Source organism: Mus musculus, chromosome 8, assembly GCF_000001635.26.
Source record: "Mus musculus strain C57BL/6J chromosome 8, GRCm38.p6 C57BL/6J".
NCBI lineage: Eukaryota > Metazoa > Chordata > Mammalia > Rodentia > Muridae > Mus > Mus musculus.
In genome coordinates, this window is record NC_000074.6 from 80358666 (window position 1) to 80386000 (window position 27335).

The window sequence follows — 27335 nt, forward strand, 5'->3', positions numbered from 1 at the left end:
AGGCAAATGGATGGATCTGAAGGATATTATCCTGAGTGAGGTAACCCGATCACAAAAGAACACACACGAAATGCACTCAATGATTAGTGGATATTACCCCCAGAAACTCAGAATACCCAAGATACAATTCACAGACCCCATGAAGCTCAAGCAGAAGGAAGACCAAAGTGTGGATACTTTGGTTCTTCTTAGAATAGGGAACAAAATACCCATGGGAGGAGATACAGAGGCCAAGTGTGGAGCAGAGACTGAAGTAAAGGCCATCCAGAGACCTCCCCACCTCCCATATACAGTCACCAAACCCAGACACTGTTGTGGATGCCAACAATTGCTTGCTGACAGGAGCCTGATTTAGCTGTCTCCTGAGAGGTTCTGCCAGTGACTGACAAATACAGAGGTGGATGCTCTCAGCCAACCATTGGACTGAGTACAGGACCTCCAATGGAGGAGCTAGAGAAAGGACCCAAGGAGTTGAAGGGGTTTGCAGCCCCATAGGAGGAACAACAATATGGACTACCCAGTACCCCCCAGAGCTCCCAGGGACTAAACCACCAACCAAAGAGTACACATGGAGGGACACATGGCTCCAGCTGCATGTGCAGCAGAAGATGGTCTTGTTGGTCAACAAAGGGAGGAGAGGCCCTTGGTCTTGTAAAGGCTCAATGTCCCAGTGTAGGGGAATGCCAGAACAGGTAAGCAGGAGTGGGTGGTTTGGTGAGCAGGGGGAGGGGTTATGGGATAGGTGTTTTTTCAGAGGGAAATCTGGGAAAGGGGATAACACTTGAAATGTAAATAAAGAAAATATCAAATAAAAAATATGAAAATCCTAGGTTCAATTCAAGGTTATCAGAGATCAAAAGTCTTGAAAGTAAAAATAAAGTGAGTCAAGGAACAAGGCTCTCTGCTACCTCCATCTGACATAGGTCACCAGAATAATCTAATATCCAAAAGGTTCCATCGCTTCTCTTATACTGTATGGGTTAGGACTTAATGTGAACTTGAGGAGACACAGTTCAATCCATGACAGTTTTTTATTTGATAGGATGTTACTGGGATATAAGAGCATTTATCTCACAATAACATGGGGATTAGACTCAGAATTGAGCAACTCAGAGTGGAGAGATAAAGTCTGGATAACTCTCTATATACTGTAGAAATAGTCATATGCCCAAGACCTCTGAGTACCTAAGTCCATTGTTTGCATTTTATATAAAAGATTTGGAGGGACTCAATCTTTCCCATTTACAGCCAAACACTTCTTTTTTTTATTTATTTATTTTATTGAAAAGAAGGGCTTGCTGACAGGAGCCTCGAATGGCTGTTCCCTGAGAGGTTATACCAACATCCGACCTATACAGGTCCAGATACTCATAGCCAACCATTGGACTGAACCCATGGACCCCAATGGAAGAGCTAGGGGAAGGACTGAAGGAACTGAAGGGGATTGCAACCCCATAGGAAGAACAATATTTACTAACTGACCAACCAGAGCTCCCAAAGACTAAACCACCAACCAAAAAGTATACATCGAGGGATATATGGTTCCAGATATGTATGTAGCAGAGGATGGCCTTATCTGACAGTGGGGGAGAGGCCCTTGGTCCTGTGGAAGCTTCATGCCCCAGTATAGGAGGATGCTAGAGTAGTGACAGGGGAGTGGGTGAACGAGCATGCTCATAGAGGCAAATGGGAGGGGGAAGAGGAGGGATGAGATAGGGGGTTGTGGAGGGGTAACCAGGAAGAGGGATATCATTTGAAATGTAAACAAATAAAATGATTATAGAAAAAAATAAAGTGAGTCTATTTGTAATTAGAAACTGGAGGACATAGAATAACCAAACTATTTTGACCCAATAAATCTTCAGAAAAAGCTAATTTGTTAAAGTATTCCAAGGAATGATGCAGGTGTTTAGCTATCTGTCCTGACTAATTTTTATGTCAACTTGAAAGTAGGGTTATCTGGGAAGAAGGAATCTTAATCAAGAAAATGCTACTACAGAATTAACCAGTAGGCGAGTCAGCAAGGCATTTTCTCAACTGATGATTGTTGATAGGACATGGCTCAGCCTTAACCACTGGGCAGGTGGTCCTGGGTGGCATAAGGAAGCAAGCTAGGAGGAGCAACTCAGAAAGGAGCACTCTGTCTTGGTCTCTGCTCCAGTTCCTGTCTCCAGGTTCCTACCTTGAGTTCCTGCCCTACCTTCTCTGCACGGTGGACTCCATGTTGTAAAATGAAGTAAACCTTTTCTTCCTGAGGTCCTTCTGGTCGTGGTGCTTAATCTCAGCCATGGTGCCCTGATTGAAACACCATCCGGTAACCAACAACTCCAACAAAGATTGCACACTCTCTCTCCCATGTCCTGAGCCCACCTTAGCTCATGAATATGGAGCTGTCACTTTAATCAGGAAGAACCATCCCTTGAAGAAAGAAACCGCAATTTTGCTACAGTGATAAAAATAATATTTCACTTCTCATATGTTACATGAACTATAATATATACATGAACTATGAAATAGTGTGGCATTTGTTTGTTTGTTTGTTTGTTTGTTTGTTTTGGTAATGTGTCTTAGTCTATGTAGCCCAAGCTCTCCTGAAACTTAGAATCCTCCTGATACAGCCTCTTAAAGTGGTAAACAATGGTAACTTCTTAAAACTAAGAACATGTCTTATTCTTGTTTAATTACTTGAACTACAATGTCAACATGAAAACCTTTTGCACGTTTCAAAAAGGAGACAGCCTTGAAGTCTTGTTTGAACTTGGTGCAGTTCTACTGTCTGGGTGTGAGTTTTCACAAGAGTGAAGCCAGGCTGCATGGCTGCTTCTGCTGAGCTACTTCATGCTTTAGAATGGATGCCAGTGGCTTTTATGCATACTCATCGTCATAGAAACAAGGAATGTTGTGGAAAATATTTAAAAAGACTAATGATATCCTGCACTACCCCAGGCACCAGCGGGCCACATGGCTCCATCGGGGTGTTCTCAATTGGTGGTTTCTCTGGCCTGGAAATGCCAAAATATCTGTACCTGACTTGCTAAGTTCCCTTGGCCAGCAACATGCAACAACCGCCCACCCTGCAGTCAGCCGCCACAACACCCAGCAACCCGGTAGAACAAAACTCTAGAAGCTTATAATTAATCAGTCAGGCTTATAAAATAACAAATTCTCAATTCACAAGGTGCCCTCACAATAATTTCAGAGCCAATTGATAATGATACAAGCTGCCCACCTAGATTAGACAAGTTGTCACAATTATTTTATCCCTATATAGTGTTATATCTACCTGTGGCTATTTAAAGCCGCCCTGAATCTGAATCATCCTGTTCTGTTTGTTCGTTGTCCATCTTGCTTCCTCCTCCCTCTCTCCTGAGTCACTGTCTTTGCAAATCTTAACTCTGCTCCCTTATTCCCTGTCCAATCGCAGGCCTTCTGCTGCACTAATATTTAAATAGATTGGACAGGAAAAATCCTGCTACAAAGGAAGAGTTACTATTTGTCAACACGATGAAACTCTGCTCCAGCACTTTCCATAGTTTGCCAGAATTAAGTTTGCCACAACTAGATACTTTTCTAAAGTGAGGTTACTGGTGCCTAATTAGCATCTTACCTGCATGTGGATTTTATTTGTCTCTTAGCTTAAAACCAGGAAAGAATGCAGCTCTTGAGAAAACTCAGCTCTCAATTTCCTCTCTCTCCATATCATAATAAATGAAACAACATAAATAGAGAAGTATTATTGTTACCATAGCAGCCTCTGTTAGTCCCATAAAGAATTAACACCAGCAATGTAAAATGTAGGGTCTTGTCAGTACTTTGGCCATGACGACAACATCTCCATTATAATGGGCAACATAGAAAACAAGGAGTCCATCCCATAATACAGAAAAGAGCAATAATGTAAACATGTCCTAGCTACTTCATACTGGAGGATTTTTTTCCTCTGGGACATTTAAAGCCTTGAGATTGAAAGGCTTTAAATATCTGCTGATTTCCCAGTGTACTTCACTGTTCTTTGTGGGGAACATAGGAAGTGCATTTTTCTGAAGTTCCCTTGTAGATCTCGATCTGTCTTACTAAATCCCAGGCTCTTTCAGAGGAGAATCATAGCATCATTTTCAACCACAAGATGAAGGGGTGTCAGTCAAGAGTTTGGGTGGTGAATTCCTTTTCCTAAGACATGATACTAAAATATACAGAAAATATTCATTCTATTTTTACAGGTGGAGGGAGTTTTGTTTTGTTTTTAGCAGTTAAAAAAATGATGCCATGACTAATGTGAGACCATTTGGTCCCCCACAAAGCCAGCGCTTCTATAAACTGAGAAAGTGGACTGTTAGGGAAAACAAAATCTGAACTTGAGTGTTAAGTTTATTTTTCCTTGTGGAAAGTATCTACAATTAAGAGGGTTGGGGAAGATACATAGGATTGGTAATCTGAGGACCCCAACTGTGGCAATGACTGAGGACTGTAAATCTAACATGTGTGCAAAAGAAAGATTGTTGATTACATTTTGAGCACTTTATTGATTGAAAAGAGCTCAGAACCAATCCACAGACCCCAAAGCCACTACAGTGATACATACACATACCATTTGTCCATAGGTCAGACACAATCCTTCTGGTCAACCTTTTTTTTTTTTTTTTAATCTTAATGCATGGAAATGAATCCTTCTGGGGCTGGTGAGATGGCTTCCCATGAAAGCATAGGACCTAAGCTTTATCTCCAGAACCGTGTAACAGGAAAACAATGTGTGGTGCCACACATTTAACCCCAGCTCTGTGGTGGCAGAGAAAAAGATGGGTACTATGGCTCACCGTCCTGCCCATCTTCATTTCTACTCTGAACAGAAGGTGGCCTGAAAAAAATGGAATCTCCTTTTAGCTCATCTAGCCCTAAGGTTGAAGAGGGGGGGGGGGGTGACAGTCTCATGAAAACTGAATGATTTGCAAATATGAAGGACAGAAAAGGAAATGAGTCACTTAATACAGGTCAGACCTTTCTTTGGGAGAAAACACACCACAATGGGGGTTCTCATAAAAATTAGAGCTTACAGACAGCTTACAAGTTGTCATAGTTTTGGGGTAGAAAGGGTCAGGGGTTGAGAAGTTTTGTGTTTGGTTTGCAGTTGGTCATTGCTGGGGTAACCAGTAAGTGGTCAGTTAGGGAAGATCAAGTGACCCAAGAACATCTTATACAGAGTCAGAGAAGGCAAAACAGGAGAAAAACAAGCTATTTTACTTCTGGATTCCAAATTACTGTATATAGAGGAATTGTCACAGTTAAGCCAAAATGGAAGAGTTTTACGAAACTTCATGGCCCGGCTAACAGAAATCAAGGATTGGAAATTCACAACAGCCTTCCACATGCATATTCCCCCACCCCACCCCCGACCCCCTGTGCCTGTGGCCAAGCAACATGGTGCTAGAGTTACTTCACTTCCTGGAGCTTGAATAGGGCCAGAAGTCAAGGCAATCGTGCAAGGGCTTTCTCGTGCCAATCAGATTTCTGTTAAGGAGCCACCTGTCCACACGTAGGTATTTCAGTCCAGGAAGTCTCCTTGCACATCTGCAACCATCCTGAGAGGTGTCAGCGCTAAACTTTCACTTCCCCATTCTCCCGAGGGTCTCAAGACAGCTGGGCTTTCTGCTGTGTTCAGAGCGGCAGTTTGCTTTACACCTGACTCAAGAGCATTCTGTCATTGGGTGTTAGCCTAGGGGGAAGTAGAGGTTCGATTCCAAGCAGAGACATGCTTCTGGGCCAGCTTGGCTTAGGCCCCCAGGGCTGTATGCTTGGGATCAGCAGGTGGAGACTGAGGTGACAGAGGTGACAGAGGTGACAGAGGAAACAATGAAGGATCTTGGGGGACAGGGGCAGTGTGGTAGTAAAGAGAGAGGAGGTAATGATGATTTGAGGCTATGCTGAAATCTGCACCGTTCTTTCAGGATAACTCTGCAATTGAAGGTAACCCTTAAAGATGCTAAACTGTGTGGGGCAGGGAGCGTGGGGGAATAAAGGGAGTGCGAGAAAACCGGCATCCTGCCAGAGTTTCAGTGCTCTGGGCGGGCAGACAGGGAAGGACTGCTGTATGCTTTCCACGCAGCTCCAAGGGTGGTAGTAGTATGGCTGTGTGAAGCCACGGACCCCAGCTTGGTGGGTGGTGGACAAGGGGCATTCCTAGGTGCTACGCTCTCTGGTCGAGTCAACTGGACAAGCCGTAAGGCTTAAAAGTCACTCATGAGGCAAAAGAGTTTCAAGGAAGCTCTCCTCCTGGAGGCTAGTGTTCTCTACCCATACATTAATTTTTCATTCCCGAGTTCCAGTACTACGCTAGTCTAGAGTATGGATCCACGTGCTCTCTTTCAGTATTTTCCTATAAGTGCTCTGACATGGCTAAAGCCTTCCGCCAGTGTTCCAACAGTCCAAGGGCATCCTTGACCAAGATCAAGGGTTTAGAATTCAGCAAGATTGTAAAAGCTATGTCACTCTCTTACACAGGAATTTACCATCGCTTAGGAAGAAGGAAGTTTCAGACCAAAGGAGAAACCAGAATAGATACTATAGCAGAGTTACACCCATACACATATTTACAATGGCCTAAGGGGAAGGTGGACTATACAAGAGACTAAAATAGGAACTATGGCAAGGACGCGAAGCCCTTGACCCTGGCTTCTAAGATTAGTGAATTTTAGGTGGAGCCCTTGTTGATCCCAGCTGTTATCAATGTATTCTATCCTGGGTGGTTCCCGTTAGACCTTTTGTGTTTGCATTCCTCTGTTTTATGTAAGATTCCAGTTACCTCAATTGTACCTTGCGAATATGTCACCCAACTTCCTTATTGTCCTCTGCATAAAAAGTCTGATGCTCGAGTTGTAAAATTACATTCAGATTCCACACAAACTCTCCTGCGTGTGTGTCTGTCTGTCATCATCCACGCTTTGCCCACCCGCGTCGAGAGACCCCGTTCCACGCAGACATAGGGACCTAAAAGGTCTGCGGCACCTAGGTACCAGGTTCTCAGCCTCAGGGCATCCCAGACTCCAATGGAACCTCAGAAGAGCTGAGAACAGAATGGGGCTCGGTCAGCCTCAGGGCCGAAAGGAGTAGAGGGCAGGGGAAGAGGGAGGCACCGAGTGGTTCCCACACGGACAAGAATCTTTGGTCTGGTCCGGTCTGTGGCTGGAGCGCAGAAAGGCCTTCTGGTGGGAGATTAGACAAGGCTCCTTAGGGGAAAGCCTATTCCATCGTTAAAGCATAGCAGGCCTTGATAAGCAGAGACAGTCTATGGGTTTAGAGCTTTATTGTAGAAAGCAGGGGAAAAGAGAGAAGAGGGGGGACTGGCCATGGCTGTGTGGAGACGGGGGAAGTGAGAGAGAGAAGGAGGGCTAGAGATGAAAATAAGAAAGGTGAAAGCATAAAGAGAGTGAGAAAGGGCCAAGCAGGCTGGGCTATCAGGTAACTGTGGGGAGGAGCATACCTGGCTTTAGTCAGGTAACTGTGGGGGTGGAGTCTAGCCAGAATGCCAGGAGCTTAGGACATTGTCTGCATGACTGATAGTCACACACCTCTCCTGCGGGGCTGTGGGGACAGTAACTTCAACAGGAGCCAGGGGTCCAGGAGACATGATTGAACACCTTCAGTCCCATGTAGGTGGAAATCGCCACCCATTGGGTCCCCTGAAGTTCAAGACCTGGGCTTGACTGGAGACCAGGCTGCCTGTGCTAAGCCCACTGCCCCACAAAACTGCAGCTAACTTGTCTCCTGTAATAGTTTTAAATCCTGTGTAGGCCTGCCCAGAGAGCCACTAAGTAGAGCAGCTCTGTTCTATTGCCACCAGACCGCAAACATGGAGGTCCACTAAAGCTGCAGTGAGACCTTGATGTTCAGGCCAAGGTACTTGATCCCCTTGGGAACACTAAGGAATCATGGCATATCACTGTTACAGGTTCAGAGGTCCTGGCCCATTCGATGCTTGAGTGTGGCATCCAAATAGCAGCATCAGAAAGGAAGGAGTGTGACAGACAGCAGCTAGAACTCTGAGAGACGGAGAAGAATCCCAGAGTCTGCAGCTAGCTCACCCCTTCATTCTTTTATTTGTTTATTTATTTTTGCACTGCTGGGGTGAAACTCAGAGCATCTCAAATGCTAAGCAACCATTCTACTCCTGTGCTACATGCCAGAGAAGTTCCTGGAGAAAAGGTCCTGAGAACCACATGAACTTTTACTATGCACAAACCCTGCATAAGACACAGCTAGAAATTCTTACTGTAATGTGTTACAACCATGACCTTCAAGCGATTCATGACAGAGTACAAAGCTGGTCATATACATGTAGTTACACATATATACATTGATATTCGTATGGTAATACATATTTTGAAGTATATGTACATGTATGTAAATGTGTACCTCTACATGCACACACAAACTCTTCCACCTCTTTAACTGTGCATATGAATTTGTATACATTTTCAGGTGTCTTCTTCAAGGTATAATCTGATTCTTTTCCTACTGTATATAACATGTTGGCTATCAGGAGCACAGAAGATATTTCTGACTCAGCTCCTACCTTAGCCACTCTAGTATGATTTCATACAAAATGAAAACTCCCTTTGGTAGCTATTGGTGATCTAGCCCTTGACAATGAAATATCTTTTTATTTCAATAGGTTTTGAATTAAAATTTCCAATTCCCTGCACTGAATAGCTGCAGGTCAGCATCATAATCTTCAACGATAAGATCCTGGCCCTAGAAGAGCAGAGCTCCAGACCTCCCAGGATTTACAGGAAGGTGAAGGCATGTTAGTCCTCAAAAAGAGCTAAAATGTCCAGGGCCTTGATTAATTACTAATATGGAAAAACAAAAGACCACAGACTATCTAAGGTTCTTTCTAAGTGCAAAATGTTGGAATTCTTGGAAAGAGAGGTGACAGAGGTCAAATTAGTAGGGGAAATAAAGTACTAACAAAGCAGAGAAGGACAAGTCCCATAGGGCTTGGTCAGTCAGAGACAGGGTCCAAGAAAGCTGGAGAGACAAGCTCAGTTTTGAAGACTTACTATACTGAAGGAAGAGAGAACAGTTGAGGGAAGAGAAGGAGGCTTGTTACAAAAAAAGAATATTGTGAGCAAAAGTGTGTGTGAGCATGCATGTGTGTGTGTGTGTGTGTGTGTGTGTGTGCATGTGTATATGTGTGTATGCATGTGTATGTGGGTATGTGCATGTGTGTATGTGTGTGTGCATGTGTGAGTGGGTATTTTCATGTGTATGTGTGTGTGTGTGCATGTGTGAGTGGGTATGTTCATGTGTATATGTGTGTATGCATGTGTGTGTGGGTATGTTCGTGTGTATATATGTGTATATATGTGTATATATGTGGGGGGTATGTTCATGTGTATATGTGTGTGCATGTGTGTGTGTGGGTATGTCTATGTGTATATGTGTGTGTGTGCATGTGTATGTGGGTATGTGCATGTGTATATGTGTGTGTGCATGAATGTGTGTGCCTGTCCATATGCCTGTGCATGTGTATGTGTATGCATGTGTATGGGGAAGATAATGTGGAACTCAATACACTTATTTACCTAAAGCATTATTGGCTGATGAGAATGAAGCTGCACGCCAAGAAAGGCTTCTGGCTTCCATTTCCTGGGAACTTGACTGTGGAGAGCTGTTAGAAGAACATCAAGACCCCTATGGGCTATGTTGACACCTAGATGATAGGGAGTGAACTGCTTCCTAGATTGTCTATCAGTCTCCAAGTGACTACATTCCTGAGAGCCTACTCTGTGGAACACAGGGGCTATTCAGGCAGAATCACACTGTCACAAACACATCCAGCTGACAGGTCCATCACCCCGAAGGACAGGAGCTCTTGTGGCAGTCAGTAGACACAATAAGCATGACCCAACAGCTGCTGTTGATCTGCTTCAGACCAGAAAGCGCCAAGGACAGCCGACATGAATGAGTGTGTTCAGGAACCAAGGAACTCCCATAAGGGTTCATAACAATGGTGTAGCACTCCATACATTAGGTACAAACAAGCCATAAAACTGACAGGTCAGCTGGAGAAACTGTGTAGACCCAGCTTGTGGATAGTGGTGAACAGAAGCTAATCTCAGAAATAAACAAGGAGATGGTAAGGCATAGAAGAAGGAAGCAAGCATAAAATTGCCTTAGGAAGCATCATCAAAGACACAGTCTTGCATATTTAAACAGAGTAAGAATAAGAAGTAAAGATAAGGGCTGCAGAGATGGCTCAGTGGTTTAGAGCACTTGCTGCTCTTCCAGAGGACCAGATTTTGATTCCTAGCACCCACATGTCAGCTCACAATCATTTGTAACCCCAGTTCCAGGAGATCCAATAATCTTTTCTGATCTCCGCAGGCACCAGGCACATACATGGTGCCCAGACAAACATGAAGACCTTCATACACATAAAATTGTAAATGAATTATTTATTCTAGCTAGCCCACATAAAAGGCACAAAAATCTGGTATTTTATCTACAAGCTGTAAGCCTAGATTGGACAGGTTGTGAACGATTCTAATTTACATCCCAGCCACATATCCTCTGTTACTTGCGGTTTGAGTCTCACCTGGGTCATTTCTGTTTCATCAGCTTGTCATCAGGGTCCACTTTTCCTGTTCATGATCCATCTGGCCTCATGGTGGCCTCCTCCTCTCTTTGTCTCCTTTCTTCTTTTCCTTGGTCTCTCCTGAGACTTTTCACTCAATCCTCAAGTCCCACCTTTCTCTCTCTGCTGCCCAGTTACAGGATCTACCCTTTTATTAACCAAATAAGTTTAAATTTGTACAACAAAGGCCAGCGTACTCTTCTCTTATCTGGGAGCAACCACATCTGCTGACTTTAGCATTTGTATACACAACACCAAACCAACCTCTAATATAAAATAAAATTAAAATTATGAAAGGAAAAATAAAAATGAAAAACAACAGATAAATATAAATGCAAAACTAGAAGATTATACTGCAAGTCGAAAGAGTTGAAGGCCTCATTTTCAGCTATGATACTTAGGTATGACATGATCCTCTCATGAGGCACAAAGGGAAGATCTAGAATTTTTTTTTTTTTTGAAACTACAAACCCCATCTCATGCAATCTTTTGCAATACCTTGACCTTAACCTTGGCCACAGCATGGGAGGATATCTGTTTATCTCTTTGCCATTCAGTTTGTTCAAAAGTCTTTTTTTTTAATTTATAATGTATATGAGTACACTTTTCACTGTCTTCAGGCACACCAGAGGAGGGCATCAGAACCCATTGCAGACAGTTGTGAGCCTCCAAGTGGTTGCTGGGAATTGAACTCAGGAATTCTGGAAGAACAGTGAGTGCTCTTAACCACTGAGTTATCTCTCCAGGCCTGTTCAAGTCTTAATGACCACAAAGAAAAGAGACACAGAGTCCTTGAATTGTTAGTAGAAGATTAAAAAAGAAAATCTAGGAGAGGTATTGTCTTCCATTTATACAAATATTTCCTCTATACATATACAAATTAAACTCACGGGTAGCTCACATTATAAGATCTATTTCTTTGTGACAATCATCAAACATGCTTAAAAGATATCACACTTCTTGTACTTAATTCTTTAGTAGCTTACTATTATGAAAATAACATCAATGTGGCTTTATTCTATTTTACTTACTAAAAATGTTTTTCATTAAAAAACAAAGTTTTTTTTCAAAAATCTCAAAATTAAACTGTACTAATTGCCTATTTCACCAAATAATCTATTGTCTTAGCTTATCATGAAAACTCAGAAAAGAAATCATTTAATTGATGGCTTGCTTAACAGATTTAGAGGAGTAGCCCATTATCGTCATAGCAGAAAGCCTCTCATCAGATGGGCTTGATGCTGAAGAAGTAGCTGAGAGGTACACCTATCCCCAGTCAGAGAGAGAGAGAGAGAGACAGAGAGAGAGAGAGGCAAAGAGATATGTGGGAAGCCGCCCTCACATTTGCCATTACAAGATGGCGCTGACAGCTGTGTTCTAAGTGGTAAACATAATCTGCATACGTGCAGGGGCAGTTTTCCCGCCATGTGTTCTGCCTTTCTCGTGATGACAACTGGGCCGATGGGCTGCAGCCAATCAGGGAGTAATACGTCCTAGGTGGAGGATAATTCTCTTTAAAAGGGACGGGGTTTTGCCATTCTCTCTCTTGCTTTCTTGTTCTTGTTCTTGCTCTCTTGCTCTCTTGCTCTCTTGCTCTCTTGCTCTCTTGCTCTCTTGCTCTCTTGCTCTCTTGCTCTCTTGCTCTCTTGCTCTCTTGCTCTCTTGCTCTCTTGCTCTCTTGCTCTCTTGCTCTCTTGCTCTCTTGCTCTCTTGCTCTCTTGCTCCTGAAGATGTAAGCAATAAAGCTTTTGCCGCAGAAGATTCTGGTTTGTTGCGTCTTTCCTGGCCGGTCGCGAACGCGGGTAAGAGAGATAGACTGGACCCAACTTGGGCATTTGAAACTTCAAAGCTCACTCCCAGTGACACACCTTCTCTAAGTCCACACCTACTCCAATAATGTTATACCTATTCCAACAAAGGATTCTTAGTCCTTCCAAACAGTCTCACTCTCTAGTGACTAAGCATTTAAATACATGCATGAGCAGGGGGAGGGGGAGCTGTGTCCCATTCAGTACCATTCCTCCACCCTGCCCCCTTGTCTCTACGTGGATGTCCCCACCCCCACCCCACCTTACCTCTAAATTCCCTGGGGCCTCCAGTCTCTTGAAGGTTAGGTGCACCATCTCTGAATGAACACAGACCCAGAAGTCCTCTACTGTATGTATGTTGGGGGCCTCATATCAGCTGGTGTATGCTGTCTGTTTGGTGGTCCAGTGTTTGAGAGATCTCGGGGTCCAGATTGAGACTGCTACAGGATCCCGCTATTCCTCAGCTTCTTTCAGCCTTCCTAATTCAACAACAGGGGTCAGCTGCTTCTGTCCAGTGGTTGGGTGCAAATAACTGCATCTGATTCTTTCAGCTGCTTGTTGGATCTTTGGAGGGCAGTCATGATAGGTTCCTTTTTGTGAGCACTCCATAGTCTCAGCAATAGTGTCAGGCCTTGAAACCTCCCCTTGATCTGGGTCCCACTTTGGGCCTGTCATTGGACCTTCTTTTCCTCAGGCTCCTCTCTTTTTCCATCCCTGTAATTCTTTCAGACAGGAACAATTATGGGTCAGAGTTGTGACTGTGGGATAGCAACCCCAGCCCTCACTTGATGTCCTGTCTTCCTGCAAGAGGTGGGCTCTATAAGTTCCCTCTCCCTATTGTTGGGCATTTCATCTAAGGTCTCTCCCTTTGAGTCCTGAGAGTCTCTCATCTCTCAGGTCTCTAGTACATTCTGGAGGGTCCTCCCAACCTCCTATGTCCTGAGGTTGCCTTTTTCCCTTCTTTCTGATGGCCCTCAGGGCTTCAGTTCATTTCTCTCATCCAATACCAGATCAGTCCTCCTTTCCCCCCAACTCTCCCCCCCACACTGTCTACTTTCCCTCCCTGGTCCCTCCCACCATCCCCACTTGTGTTTGCTTTCTTCTCTCTCCCAAGTGAGATTGCAGTGTCCTCACTTGGGCACTACAACTTGTTGACCTTTTTGAGTTCTGTGAACTGTATCTTGGGTATTCTGTACTTTTTTTCCTAATATCCACTTATTAGTGAGTACATGCCATGCATATGCATGTCCTTTGGGGTCTGAGTTACTTCACTCAGGATGATATTTTCTAGTTCCATCCATTTGCATGCAAAATTCAGGATGTCCTCATTTTTAATAGCTGAGTAGTATAGGTTGCCGATTTGTCTTATTGACTTTGCCTTACAGAAGCTTTCATGGGGTCCCATTTATCAATTCTTGATCGTAGAGCATGAGCCATTGGAGTTCTTTTTAGGAAATTTCCCCCTGTGCCAATGAGTTCAAGGCTCTTTCTCACTTTCTCTTCTATTAGGTTTAGTGTATTTGATTTTATGTTGAGGTTCCTTGATCCACTTGGACTTGAGCTTTGTATAAGGTGACAAATGTGAATTTATTTTCATTCTTTTAAATACAGACAGCCAGTTAGACCAGCACCATTTATTGAAGATGCTTTTTTTTCCCATTGTATATTTTTGGCTTCTTTGTCAACGGTCAAGTGTCTGTAAGTGTGTGGTTTTAATTCTATGTCTTCAATTCTATTCCATTGATCAACGTGTCTGTCTCTGTACCAATACCATGCAACTTTTATCATGATTGCTCTGTAGTAAAGCTTGAGATCAGGGATGGTAATTCTCCCAACTGTTCTTTTATTGTTAAGAATAATTTTCACTATCCTGGGATTTTTGCCTTTCCAGATGAATTTGAGAATTGCCCTTTCCATGTCTTTGAAGAATTGTGTTGGGATTTTGATGGGGATTGCATTGAATCTATAGATTACCTTTGTCAGGACGGCCACTTTTACTGTGTTAATTCTGCCAATCCATGAGCATGGGAGATCTCTCCATTTCCTGAGAGCTTCTTCAATTTCTTTCTTGAGAGACTTGAAGTTATTGTCATACAGGTCTTTCACTTGTTTGGTTAGAGTTACCCCAAGATATTTTATATTATTTATGGCTATTGTGAAGGGAGTTGTTTCCCTAATTTCTTTCTCAGCCTGTTTATCATTTGTATAAAGGAAAGCTACTGATTTATTTGAGTTAATTTTATATCCAGCCACTTTTCAGAAGTTGTTTATCAGCTGGAGAAGTTATCTAGTAGAATTTTTGGGGTCACTTATGTATACTATCATATCATCTGCAAATAGTGATACTTTATTTCTTCTTAACCAAATTGTATCCCCTTGATCTCTTTTTGTCATCTTATTGTTCTACCTAACACTTCAAGTATGATATTGAATAGATACAGGAAAAGTGAGCATCCTTGTCTTGTCTCCAATTTCAGTGGGATTGCTTCAAGTGTGTCTCCATTTAATTTGATATTGGGTGTTGGTTTGCAGCGAATTGCTTTTATTATGTTTAAGTATAGGCCTTGAATTCCTGATCTCTCCAATACTTTTAACATGAAGGGTTATTATATTTTGTGAAATACGTTTTCTGCATCTAAGAAGATGATCATGTGATTTTTTTCTTTGAATTTGTTTATATAGTGGATTACTTTTATGGATTTTCCTATATTAAACCAACCTTGCATCCCGGGATGAAGCATAGTTGATTGTGGTGAATGATGGTTTTGACGTGTTCTTGGATTTGGTTTGCAAGAATTTAATTGAGTATTTTTGCATCAATATTCATAAGAGAGTTTGTTCTGAAGTTCTCTTTTTTGGTTGGGTCCTTGTGTGGCTTAGGTATCAGAGTAATTGTAGCTTCATAGAATGAGTTAGGTATTGTGCCTTCTGTTTCTATTTTATGGAATAGTTTGAGGAAAATTGGCATCAGGTCTTCTTTGAAGGTCTGGTAAAATTCTGTACTAAATCCATCTGGCCCTGGGCGGTTTTTTTGGTTGTGAGGTATTTAATGAATTCTTCTATTTCATTGTGCAATATAGGCCTGTTTAGACAGTTTACCTCACCTTGATTTAACTTTGGTAAGTGGCATCTGTCTAGAAAACCATCCATTTCATCTAGATTTTCCAGTTTTGAGTATAGGCTTTTTTTTTTTTTTTTTTTTTTTTTTTTTGGTTTTTAGAGAGAGGGTTTCTCTGTGTAGCCCTGGCTGTCCTGGAACTCACTCTGTAGACCAGGTTGGCCTCAAACTCAGAAATCCGTCTGCTCTGCCTCCCGAGTGCTAGGTTTAAAGGTGTGTGCCACCACTTATAGTAAGATCTGATGCTTTTTTCAATTTCCTCCATTTCTCTTGATATATCTCCCTTTTCACTTCTGATTTTGTTAATTTGGATACTGCGATACTGCCCCTCAGTCCTTCAGTTAGTTTAGTTAGTTTGGCTAGGGTTTTATCTATCTTGTTGATTCTATCAAAGAACCAGCTTTTAGTTTTGCTGATTCTTTGTATTGTTCTGTTCTATTTGTTTGTTTGTTTGTTTGTTTGTTTTTGGTTGATTTCAGGCCTGAGTTCAACTATTTCTTGCCTTCTACTCCTCTTGGGTGAGTTTCCTTCTTTTTGTTCTAGAGCTCACAGGTGTGCTGTTAAGTTCTTAGTGTAAGATCTCTCCAGTTTCTTTACCAGGGCACTCAGTGATATGGACTTTCTTCTTAGCATGGTTTTCATTGTGTCCCATAAGTTTGGCTATGATGTGTCAACGTTTTCATTAAATTCCAGGAAGTCTTTCATTTCTTTCTTTATTTCTTCCCTGACTAAGTTATCATTGAGAAAAGAGTTGTTCAATTTTCATGATGTATGTGGGCTTTCTCAAGTTTTTGCTGTTATTGAAGTCCAGCCTTAGGCCATGGTGATCTGATAGGATGCATGGTATTATTTCAATCTTCTTGTATCGGTTGAGTGTTGTTTTGTGACCAATTATATGGTCATTTTTGGAGAAGGTACCAAGAGGTGCTGAGAAGATATATTCTTTTATTTTAGGGTAAAATGCTCTGTAAATAACTGTTAAATCCATTTGGTTCATAACCGCTCTTAGTTTCACTGTGTCTCTGTTTAGTTTTTGTTTCAATGACCTGTCCATTAGTGAGAGTGGAGTGTTGAAATCTCCCACTATTATTGTGTGGGGTTCAATGTGTGTTTTGAGTTTTAGTAAAGTTTCTTTTATGAATTTGGGTGCTCTTGCATTTGGAGCATAGATGTTCAGAATTGAGACTTTCTCTTGGTGGATTTTTCCCTTGATGAATATGAAGTGTCCTCCTTCATCACACTTGATAACTTTAGTTGAAAGTGTATTATATTAGATATTAGGATGGCAACTCCTGCTTATTTCCTGGGACCATTTGCTTGGAAGACCTTTTTCCATCCTTTTACTCTGAGATAGTGCCTGTCTTTGTTGTTGAGGTGTGCTTCTTGTATGCAGCAAAATGCTGGATTTTGTTTGCATATCCCGTCTGTTAACATGTCTTTTTATAGGTGAGCTGAGTCCATTAATATTGAGAAATATTAAAGAGGGATGGCTGTTGGTTCCTGATATGTTTGGTTTTGTAGATGACTCTCTACTTTTGGTTTTCTTGTGAGATTATTAATATCTTGTCCTGTCTTTGGTGCAGGTACTTTCCTTGTGTTGGAGTTTTCCTTCCAGAATCCTCTATAGGGCTGGGTTGGTAGATAGATACTGTTTGAATTTGTTTTATTTTTTTTTCCTATAATAATTTGGTTTCTCCATTTATGTTGGTTGAGAGTTTTGGTGGATATAATAGCCTGGGCTGGCATTTGTGTTCTCTTAGAGTCTGCATGATCTCTGACCAGGCTCTTCTGGCTTTCATAGTCTCTGTTAAGAAGTCTGATAGGTCTACCTTTGTATGTTACTTGGCCTTTTCCCCTTACAACTTTTAATATTCTTTCTTTGCTTTGTGCATTTAGTGTTTTGATAATTATGTGATGAGAAGATTTTCTTTTCTGGTCCCATTTATTTGGTGATCTATAGGCTTCTTGTACCTTTATGTCCATCTCTTTCTTTAGGTTGGGGAAATTTTCTTCTAAGATTTTGTCGAAGACATTTTCAAGTCCTTTGAGCTGGGAATCTTCATTCTCCTCCATTCTGATTATTCTTAGATTTGGTCTTTTCATTGTGTCCTGAACTTCCTAGATGCTTTGGGTCAGGAGTATTTTTAGGTTTTGAATTTCCTTTGACAGTTGTGTCAATCTCTTCTACTGTATCTTCCACACCTGAGATTCTCTCTTCTATCTTTTGTATTCTGTTGGTAGTACTTACCTCTGTAATTCCTGACCTCTTTCCTAGGTTTTCTATTTCCAGGTTTGTCTCCATTTGTGTGTGTGTGTGTGTTTTTTTTTTTTTTTATTGTATCTACTTCCACTTTTAGGTCTTGGATCGCTTTATTCAATTCCTTCACCTTTTTACCTGTGTTTTCCTGTATTTCTTTCAGTGAGTAAATGCTATCCTCCTTAAAGAACTCTATTATCTTCGTGAGATAGGACTTAGGACAGATTCCTAATTTCCAGGTATGTTGGTATATTCAGGGCTTACTGTGGTGGGCAAACTGGGTTCTGATGATTCCCACGTATTTTGGCTTCTGTTGGTTATGCTCTTGTGCTTTTCTTTCACCATCTGGATATCCCTGGTGTTTGTTGGTCTGGGTGACTGTATGGAGTCTGCCTCTTTTGTCCCTGGGTTGCTTTAGGTCTCCATGTGGCTCTGGATGTATCAGACTACCTGCGGGGTCTCCCAACTGGGGGCCCTTCACAGGGGCTGAGAAGGTGCTGATCTGTTGCCCTGGCTGCAGTAGATTTCCTAGGAGGCCTTCAGACTGTTGGATCTTCAGTGGAACAGTCAAGCTGTTGTCCAACTGCCCTGAGTGCAGCTGATCCTCAACTGCTCTAAGTGCAACAGGTTCTCTAGGATGGATCAGGATATGGTGTCTTCAGGGGAGCAGACCAACTAGGAGTCTGCCCCAGAAGTAATGACCAGGCAGAAGGGGTCAAGAGTATATAGTTTTAAGGTACAAATAACTTTCTACTGTTTTAGTTAGAATTGAAATACACAACAAAACAATAAAATAAAGAGTGAATGCCTACAGTACTTTGTAAGCTATAGTTACCTCTAAGTAAGTCCTTTACACATCAGGCCTGCTAAAATTCTTTGAGGTGAATTATCATGGTTTGAATGAAAATGGCCCCCATAGGCCCATATAGAGTGGCACTATTAGGAGATATGGTCTTGTTAGAGTAGGAATGGCCTCCTTGGAAGAAGCATGTTCCTGGAGCATAGACTTTGAGGTTTCAAGTGCTCAAAGCAGACCCAGTGTCTCACTCTCTTCCTGCTACCTGTTCATCTGGACGTAGAAGTCTATGTTCCTTCTCCAGCACCATGTCTGCCTGTACATGATGGTAATGGACTAGACCTCTGAACCTGTAAACTAGCCCCAATGAAATGTTTTCCTTTAGGTGTCATGGTCATAGTCTCTTCACAGCAATAGAAACCCCAATTAAGAACTGAATCTATTAACCATATTATATAAACTTTGAAGGCTCCAGTGGCTCGATCCTAACAAGCTGACCGAGCTTATCAGCAGGTACTTGGGGACCCACACCCAGGTGTTCTGGCTCTACTACATTCTTTTAGCCACTTAGCCAGCCATGTTCTTATCCTAGGAGCAATGCAATGAACCAATCATTTGTTTACCTCTGTATTTTCTGATTTTTATTAATGAACTGACATATTTCCACTTTTAATCTTATAGTATTTAGTATATGTCCCACATGATTAAATAAAATGACAAAAAATATAGCCAGGATGGAACCAATGGGCCTAGTTCATCTCCCATCTAGCTGTTCCTCCCAGTGTCTTTATGTTGGAACAACTGGCCAAAGCTCCCTGCACCTTCCTCAAGCCTCTCACATAACCTCAGAGGTCCATAAGGCTGGCCATCAATGGTCCAGGCAGCTATACCAGCTACTGCAAGCAGCTAGACCTCTGCCTTGTCTCCTGAGTGCAATGTATGTCCCATCAGAAAGGATACGGTGCTGACTCCTCTTTCCCAGGACCTGCCTACTACTGGATGCATGCAGAACTCTCAACAATGTTTTCCCTTTCCTTGGCCTTTAAGTTATCCCAGTGCCTATAGAATATAAATAAGGTTGACTGTGTGACAGGAAATCAACTTTTTGATGTAGCCTGTGAGTTTGGTGTGAGTGCTGATGTGGTACTTCTTCTGGTGCTGCCTTCAAACCTTTCATTTTGCTATGTGTCATCTCATCAGCCCTCTCCCTACCTTTAGTGAAACTGAAAAGCTGTCAGCTGGGAAGTCACCTTATCTTGTGATGTGTTAAAAAATAAGTTCATATTCATCTCTTATTCTTCTCAGGAACCTTCTGCCAATAGTCTAGTATTAGTTTAATTTTATGTCTATTTGAGTTGAATTTTAATGCATATGTGACAGGAATTACCAATGTGAGAAGGTGCTTCCTCTCCAGGCAGCAAAGTTCTGGAAATTCCAAGGCTATGTGGACTGGCACCAGGAGAGGATTTGTGAGTGTGGGGCCAGTAGCCAGTAGCCAGTGGTACCCAGGCTGAGAAGCTGAAAGAGCCTGGAGAAGAGGAATTCCCAGAGCCTGAGAGGGAATAAGTTAGAGTATAGTTAAATTCTGGTACATAGAGGATTTTTGCACATGTCATCACAAAGCTTCTCAAACACAAGCTGTCTTAGTAAGGGTTTCTTTTGCTGTGGTAAAACACCATGACTGAAAGCCAGTTGGGTAGGAAAGGGTTTGCTTAGTTTACATATCCTGGATCAATGTCCATTCTTCTACATGATAACGACCAGTTGTGCCAGCACCACTTGTTGAAAATGCTGTCTTTCTTCCACTGAATGGTTTTAGCTCCCTTGTCGAAGATCAAGTGACCATAGGTGTGTGGGTTCATTTCTGGGTCTTCAATTCTATTCCATTGGTCTACTTGTCTGTTTCTATACCAGTACCATGCAGTTTTTATCACAATTGCTCTGTAGTAAAGCTTTAGGTCAGGCATGGTGATTCCACCAGAGGTTCTTTTATCCTTGAGAAGACTTTTTGCTATCCTAGGTTTTTTGTTATTCCAGATGAATTTGCAAATTGCTCCTTCTAATTCGTTGAAGAATTGAGTTGGAATTTTGATGGGGATTGCATTGAATCTGTAGATTGCTTTTGGCAAGATAGCCATTTTTACAATGTTGATCCTGCCAATCCATGAGCATGGGAGATCTTTCCATCTTCTGAGATCTTCTTTAATTTCTTTCTTCAGAGATTTGAAGTTTTTATCATACAGATCTTTCACCTCCTTAGTTAGAGTTACGCCAAGATATTTTATACTATTTGTGACTATTGAGAAGGGTGTTGTTTCCCTAATTTCTTTCTCAGCCTGTTTATTCTTTGTATAGAGAAAGGCTTGTACAACCACTCTGGAAATCAGTCTGGAGGTTCCTCAGAAAATTGGACATAGTACTACCGGAGGATCCAGCAATACCTTTCCTGGGCATTTATCCAGAAGATGTCCCAACTGGTATGAAGGACACATGCTCCACTATGTTCATAGCAGCCTTATTTATAATAGCCAGAAGCTGGAAAGAGCCCAGATGCCCCTCAACAGAGGAATGGATACAGAAAATGTGGTACATCTACACAATGGAGTACTACTCAGCTATTAAAAAGAATGAATTTATGAAATTCCTAGCCAAATGGATGGACCTGGAGGGCATCATCCTGAGTGAGGTAACACATTCACAAAGGAACTCACACAATATATACTCACTGATAAGTGGATATTAGCCCCAAACCTAGGATTCCCAAGATATAAGGTACAATTTGCTAAACACATGAAACTCAAGAAGAATGAAGACTGAAGTGTCGACACTATGCCCCTCCTTAGAATTGGGAACAAAACACCCATGGAAGGAGTTACAGAGACAAAGTTTGGAGCTGAGATGAAAGGATGGACCATGTAGAGACTGCCATATCCAGGGATCCACCCCATAATCAGCATCCAAACGCTGACACCATTGCATACCCTAGCAAGATTTTATTGAAAGGACCCAGATGTAGCTGTCTCTTGTGAGACTATGCCGGGGCCTAGCAAACACAGAAGTGGATGCTCACAGTCAGCTAATGGATGGATCACAGGGCTCCCAATGGAGGAGCTAGAGAAAGAACCCAAGGAGCTAAAAGGATCTGCAACCCTATAGGTGGAACAACATTATGAACTAACCAGTACCCCGGATCTCTTGACTCTAACTGCATTTGTAACAAAAGATGGCCTAATCGGCCATCACTGGAAAGAGAGGCCCATTGGACACGTAAACTTTGTATGCCCCAGTACAGGGGAACGCCAGGGCCAAAAAGGGGGAGTGGGTGGGTAGGGGAGTGGGGGTGGGTGGGTATGGGGGACTTTTATTATATCATTGGAAATGTAAATGAGCTAAATACCTAATAAAAATGGGAAAAAAAGAAAAAGGTGAAGAGTCCCAGCTCCAAGGCCTAGTAAAGATTCTCATTAAAATCATAGAAGAAAACTTTTCCAACCTAAAGAAAGAGATGCCTATAAACATACAAGAAGCTGATAGAACACCAATTAGACTGACCTAGAAAAGAAAATCCTCCCAGCACATAATAATCAAAACACAAAATTTATAGAACAAAGAGAGAATATTAAAGAGCAGCAAGAGAAAAAGGCCGGGTAAAAGAACAAAGGCAGACCTATCAGAATTACACTGACTTCTCAACAGAGGCCATAAAAGCAAGAAGGGTCTGAACAGATATCTTGAAACCTTAAAAAAAAAAAAAGTAAGTTTCAACCTAGACTACTATACCTAGAAAAACTCTCAATCACCATAGATGGAGAAAACAAGATATTTCAAGACAAATCCAAACTTGATATCTACTACCAACATCAAAATAACAAGAATTAACAATCACTCATCATTAATATCTCTCAACATCAACAGACTCAATTCCCCAGTAAAAAAAGGCATGGTTAACAGAGTGGATGTGAAAACAGGATCCATCATTCTGCTGCATACAAGAAACACACCTCAACAATAAAGATGGATATCACCTCAGAGTGAAGGGATGGAAAAAAGTTTTTCATGCAAATGGACCCAAGAACCAAGCTGGAGTAGCCACTCTAATATTTAATAAGATGGATTGTCAATCAAAATTTATCAAAAGAGACAGGAAAGGACACTTCATACTCATCAACAGAAAAATCTACCAAGATGACATCTCAATTCTGAACATCTATGCTCCAAACACAGGGACATACACATCTGTAAAGAAACATTTCTTAAGCTTAAATCACACATCCAACCCCACACATTAATAATAGGAGACTTCAACACCCCACTCTCACCAATTGCAGGCAATCCAGACAAAAACTAAACAGAGAAATAATGAAACCTGCATGCATTATGAAGCAAATAGACATAACAGACATCTATAGAATATTTCACCCAAACAGAAAAGAATACACCTTATTCTCAGGATCTCATGTATCCTTCTCCAATATTGACCATATAGTCGGTCAAAAAGCAAATCTCAACAGTTACAATAAAATTGAAATAATGCCTTAAATCTTATCAGACCGCCATGGATTAAAGTTGGACTTCAACAACAGAAACACTGGAAAGTCTACACTTTCATGGAAATTGAACAACTCAATGATCTCTGGGTCAGAGAAGAAATGGACAAAAAAAATTAAAGACTTTCTATAATTCAATGAAAATGAAGGCACAACATACCCAAATTTATGGGATACATGAAAGCAGTGCTAAGAAGAAATTTCATAGCACTAAGTGCCTTCATAAAGAAATTCGAAAGTTCTTGAACCAGCAATTTAAAAGTACACCTGAAAGCTCTAGAAAAAAAGAAGAAGAAGAAGAAGAAGAGGAAGAGGAAGAGGAAGAGGAAGAGGAAGAGGAAAAGGAAGAAGAAGAGGAAGAAGAAGAAGAAGAAGAAGAAGAAGAAGAAGAAGAAGAAGAAGAAGAAGAAGAAGAAGAAGAAGAAGAAGAAGAAGAAGAAGAAGAAGAAGCAAGCAAGCACCAAAGAGGAATTAGAAGGCAGGATAATCAAAAGGCTAAAATCAATCAGTTAGACACAAAGAAAACAATATACAGAATCAACGAAACCAAAAGCTGGTTCTTTCAGAAAAATCAACAAGATAGACAAAATCTTAGCCAAACTAACCAAGAGACAGAGAGACAGTATCCAAATAAACAAAACCAGTAATGAAAAGGAACAACAGACCCTGTAGAAATTCAAAAAGTCATTAGGTTTTACTTCAAAAGCCTGTACTCTATAAAATTGGAAAATATTAATGAAATGGATGATTTTCTAGCCAGACACCACTTAGCAAAATGAAATCAAGATCATGTAAACTATTTAAACCGTGCTATAACCCCTAAAGAAAGCAGTCATTAAAAGTCTCCCAACCAATAGATAGATAGATAGATAGATAGATAGATAGATAGATAGATAGATAGATAGATAGATAGATAGATAAAATATAAAGGCAAAACCAACCAACTAGACAGACAAAACACCTCAGAGCCAGATGGCTTTAGTGCAGAATTCTACCAGACTTTCAAAGAAGAGTTAATATCAACAATCCTCAAACTATTCAACAAAAGAGAAATGGAACACCAGCAAACTCATTCTATGAGGCCACAGTCATCCTGATACCTAAACCACACAAAGATTCAACAAAGAAAGAAAACTTCAGACTGATTTCTTTTATGAATATTGATGCAAAAATTCAATAAAATACTCAAAGGCTGAATCCAGAAACATCATCCACCAGGATTAAGTAGGCTTCATCTCTGAGAGATGCAGATATGGTTCCATATATGAAAATCCATCGATATAATCCACCATATAAACAAGCAAAAAAAATCACATGATTATATCACTAGACACTAAAAGGCCTTTGATAAAAATTCAGCACCTCTTTATGTTATAGGTATTAGAGAAATCAGGGATACAGGGCACATACCTAAACATAATCAAAGTAATATACAGCAAGCCAGTAGCCAGCATCAAACTAAATGGAGAGAAACTTAAACCATTTCCACTAAAATCAGGAACAAGACAAGGCTGCCCACACTCTCCCTATCTATTCAATATAATACTTGAAGTTCTAGCCAGAGCAATAGAACAACTAAGGGAGATCAAGGGGACCCAAATTAGAAAGGAAGAAGTCAAAGTATCTCTATTTGCAGGTGATATGATAGTATGTTTGAGTGATCCCAAAAAATATACTAGAGAACTCCTATATCTGATAAATACCTTCAGCAAAGTAGCTAGATACAAAATTAACTCAAAGAAATCAGTAGCCCTCTTTGACACAAATGATTAATGGAACAATAATGAAATTAGGGAAACAATAACCTTTATAATAGCCACAAATAATATAAAATATTTTGGTGTAACTCTAAGTACGTGAAAGATCTGTCTGACACTTCAAGTCTCTGAAGAAAGAAACTGAGGAAGAAATCATAAGATAGAAAGACCCCCATACTCATGAATAGATAGGATTAACAAAGTGAAAATGTCCATCTTACCAAAAACAATCTACAGATTTTAATGCAATCCCCATCAAAATTCCAAAAGAGTTTTTTATAGACCTTGAAAGAGTAATTCTCAACTTCATATAGAAAAAACAAAAACAGCAACAACAGAAACGAAACAAAACGAAACAAAACAAAACAAAACAAAAACAGGATAGTCAAAATAATCCTGAGTCATAAAAGAACTTAGGGAAGAATCACCATCCATGACCTTAAGATGTACTACAGAGCAATACTTATAAAATTGCATGGTACTGGTACAAAGACAGACACATTGACCAATGGAACTGAATTGAAGACCCAGAAATAAACCCACAGATCTATGGACACTTGATTTTTGATAAAGAAGCCAAAACCATGTAAATGAAAACTGAAAGCATCTTCAAGAAATGGTGCTGGTCTAACTGGTAGTCTACAAGAATGAAAATAGATCTATACTTATCACCCTGCTCAAAACTCAAGTCTAAGTTGAAGGACATCAACATACAACTGGATATTCTAAGTCTCATAGAAGAGAAAGTGGGAAATACACTCACATTGGTACAGGAGACAATTTCCTAAACCAATCACTCAAAGACAAACAACTGATAAGTGGGACCTCATGAAACTGCAAAGTGTCAGTAAGACAAAGGGCACTATCAATAGGACACATTGGCAATCTACAGAGTGGGAAAAGATCTTCACCAACCCCACATTTGACAGAAGGCATCCAAAATTTACAAAGAACTCAATGAGTTAGACACAAACCACCCAAATAACTCAATTAAAATGGGGTACAGAACAAGCAGAGAATTCTCAACAGAGGAATCTAGGATGGCCAAGAAGCACTTAAAGAAATGGTGGAAGTCCTTAGTCATCAGGGAAATACAAATCAAAACAACTCTGTAGTTCCATCTTACACCTGTCAGAATGGGTATGATCAAAAACTCCAGGAATAGCACATGCTGGCAAGGATGTGGAGCCAGGGGAATACTTCTTCATTGCTGGTGGTAATGCAACCTTGTACAACCACTTTGAAAATTAATTTGAAGGTTTCTCAGAAAACTGGGAATAGTTCCACCTCAAACCCAGCTGTACCACTTCTTGGCATATACCCAAAAGATGATCCAACATACCACAGGGACACTTGCTGGACTATGTTTAAAGCAGCTTTATTTGTAAAAGCCAGAAACTGGAAGTAACCTAGATGCCCCTCAACTAAAGAATGGATAAAGAAAATGTGGTGCATCTACATAGTGGAATACAGTTCAGCTTTAAAAAATCAAGACATCACGAATTTTGAAGACAAATGGATGGAACTTGAGAATATCATCCTGAGTAAGGATACCCATTCCCAAAAGGATATGCATGGTATGTATTCACATATAAGTGGATATTAACCATAAAATACAGGTACCATGTACACTCCACAGACTGAAAGAAGCTAAGCAAAAAGGAAGGTCCAAGTGAGAAGGCTTGACTCTCACTTAGAATGGAAAATAAAATAGATATAAGAGACAGATGGAGGGATTGCACTGGGTGGGAGAGGGGATGGGGAGGGAAATAGGGGGTTCAAGATCAGGTGTGGGGAAGGACAAGAGAGACAGCTAGGTGGTCATGAAAATGAATGGAAATCTGCAAATGAAGGGAGTAAAGAGATGAGTGGGCATCTCCAGGATGAGACAGAGACCTGGGTTAAAGGAAGGCACCCAAGATTCAATGGGGATGACCTTAGCTGTGACTCACAACATTGGGTATGTGGAACCTGAAGAGGTAAGCTCCTATAGCTAAGCAGGAAGCCCAATGGAGCAATCAATAGAGACATCAACTCACCCATAAAACTTTCAATCCAAAATTTATCCTGTCTACAAGAAATGAAGAGATGGGGGATGGAGCAATGACTGAGAATATGGCCAACAAATAACTCACCCAATTTGAAACCTATTCCATAGGCAAGCATCAGTCCCTAACACTATTAGTGATACTCTCTTATGCTTGCAGACAGTAACATGTTGTCCTCTGAGAGGCTCCATCCAGCAGCTGACTCAGACAGATGCAGACACCCACAGCCAAAAACAGTGGATGGAGCTTGGGGGACTCCTATGGAAGAATAGGAGCTAGGACTGTGGGATAGGAACTCCACAGAAAATCCAACAGAGTCAACTAACCTGGACCTTTGGGGCAATCAGAGTCTGAACCACCAATCAGGAAACATA

General features: G+C 41.1%; 1 long non-coding RNA gene across 1 annotated transcript in view; it reads right to left on the bottom strand.

Moving 5' to 3' along the window:
- Gm30605 (predicted gene, 30605) overlaps window positions 1-27335 on the bottom strand; it is an 82113-nt gene that overhangs the window by 45593 nt on the left and 9185 nt on the right. The gene's annotated exons all lie outside the window — the stretch shown is intronic.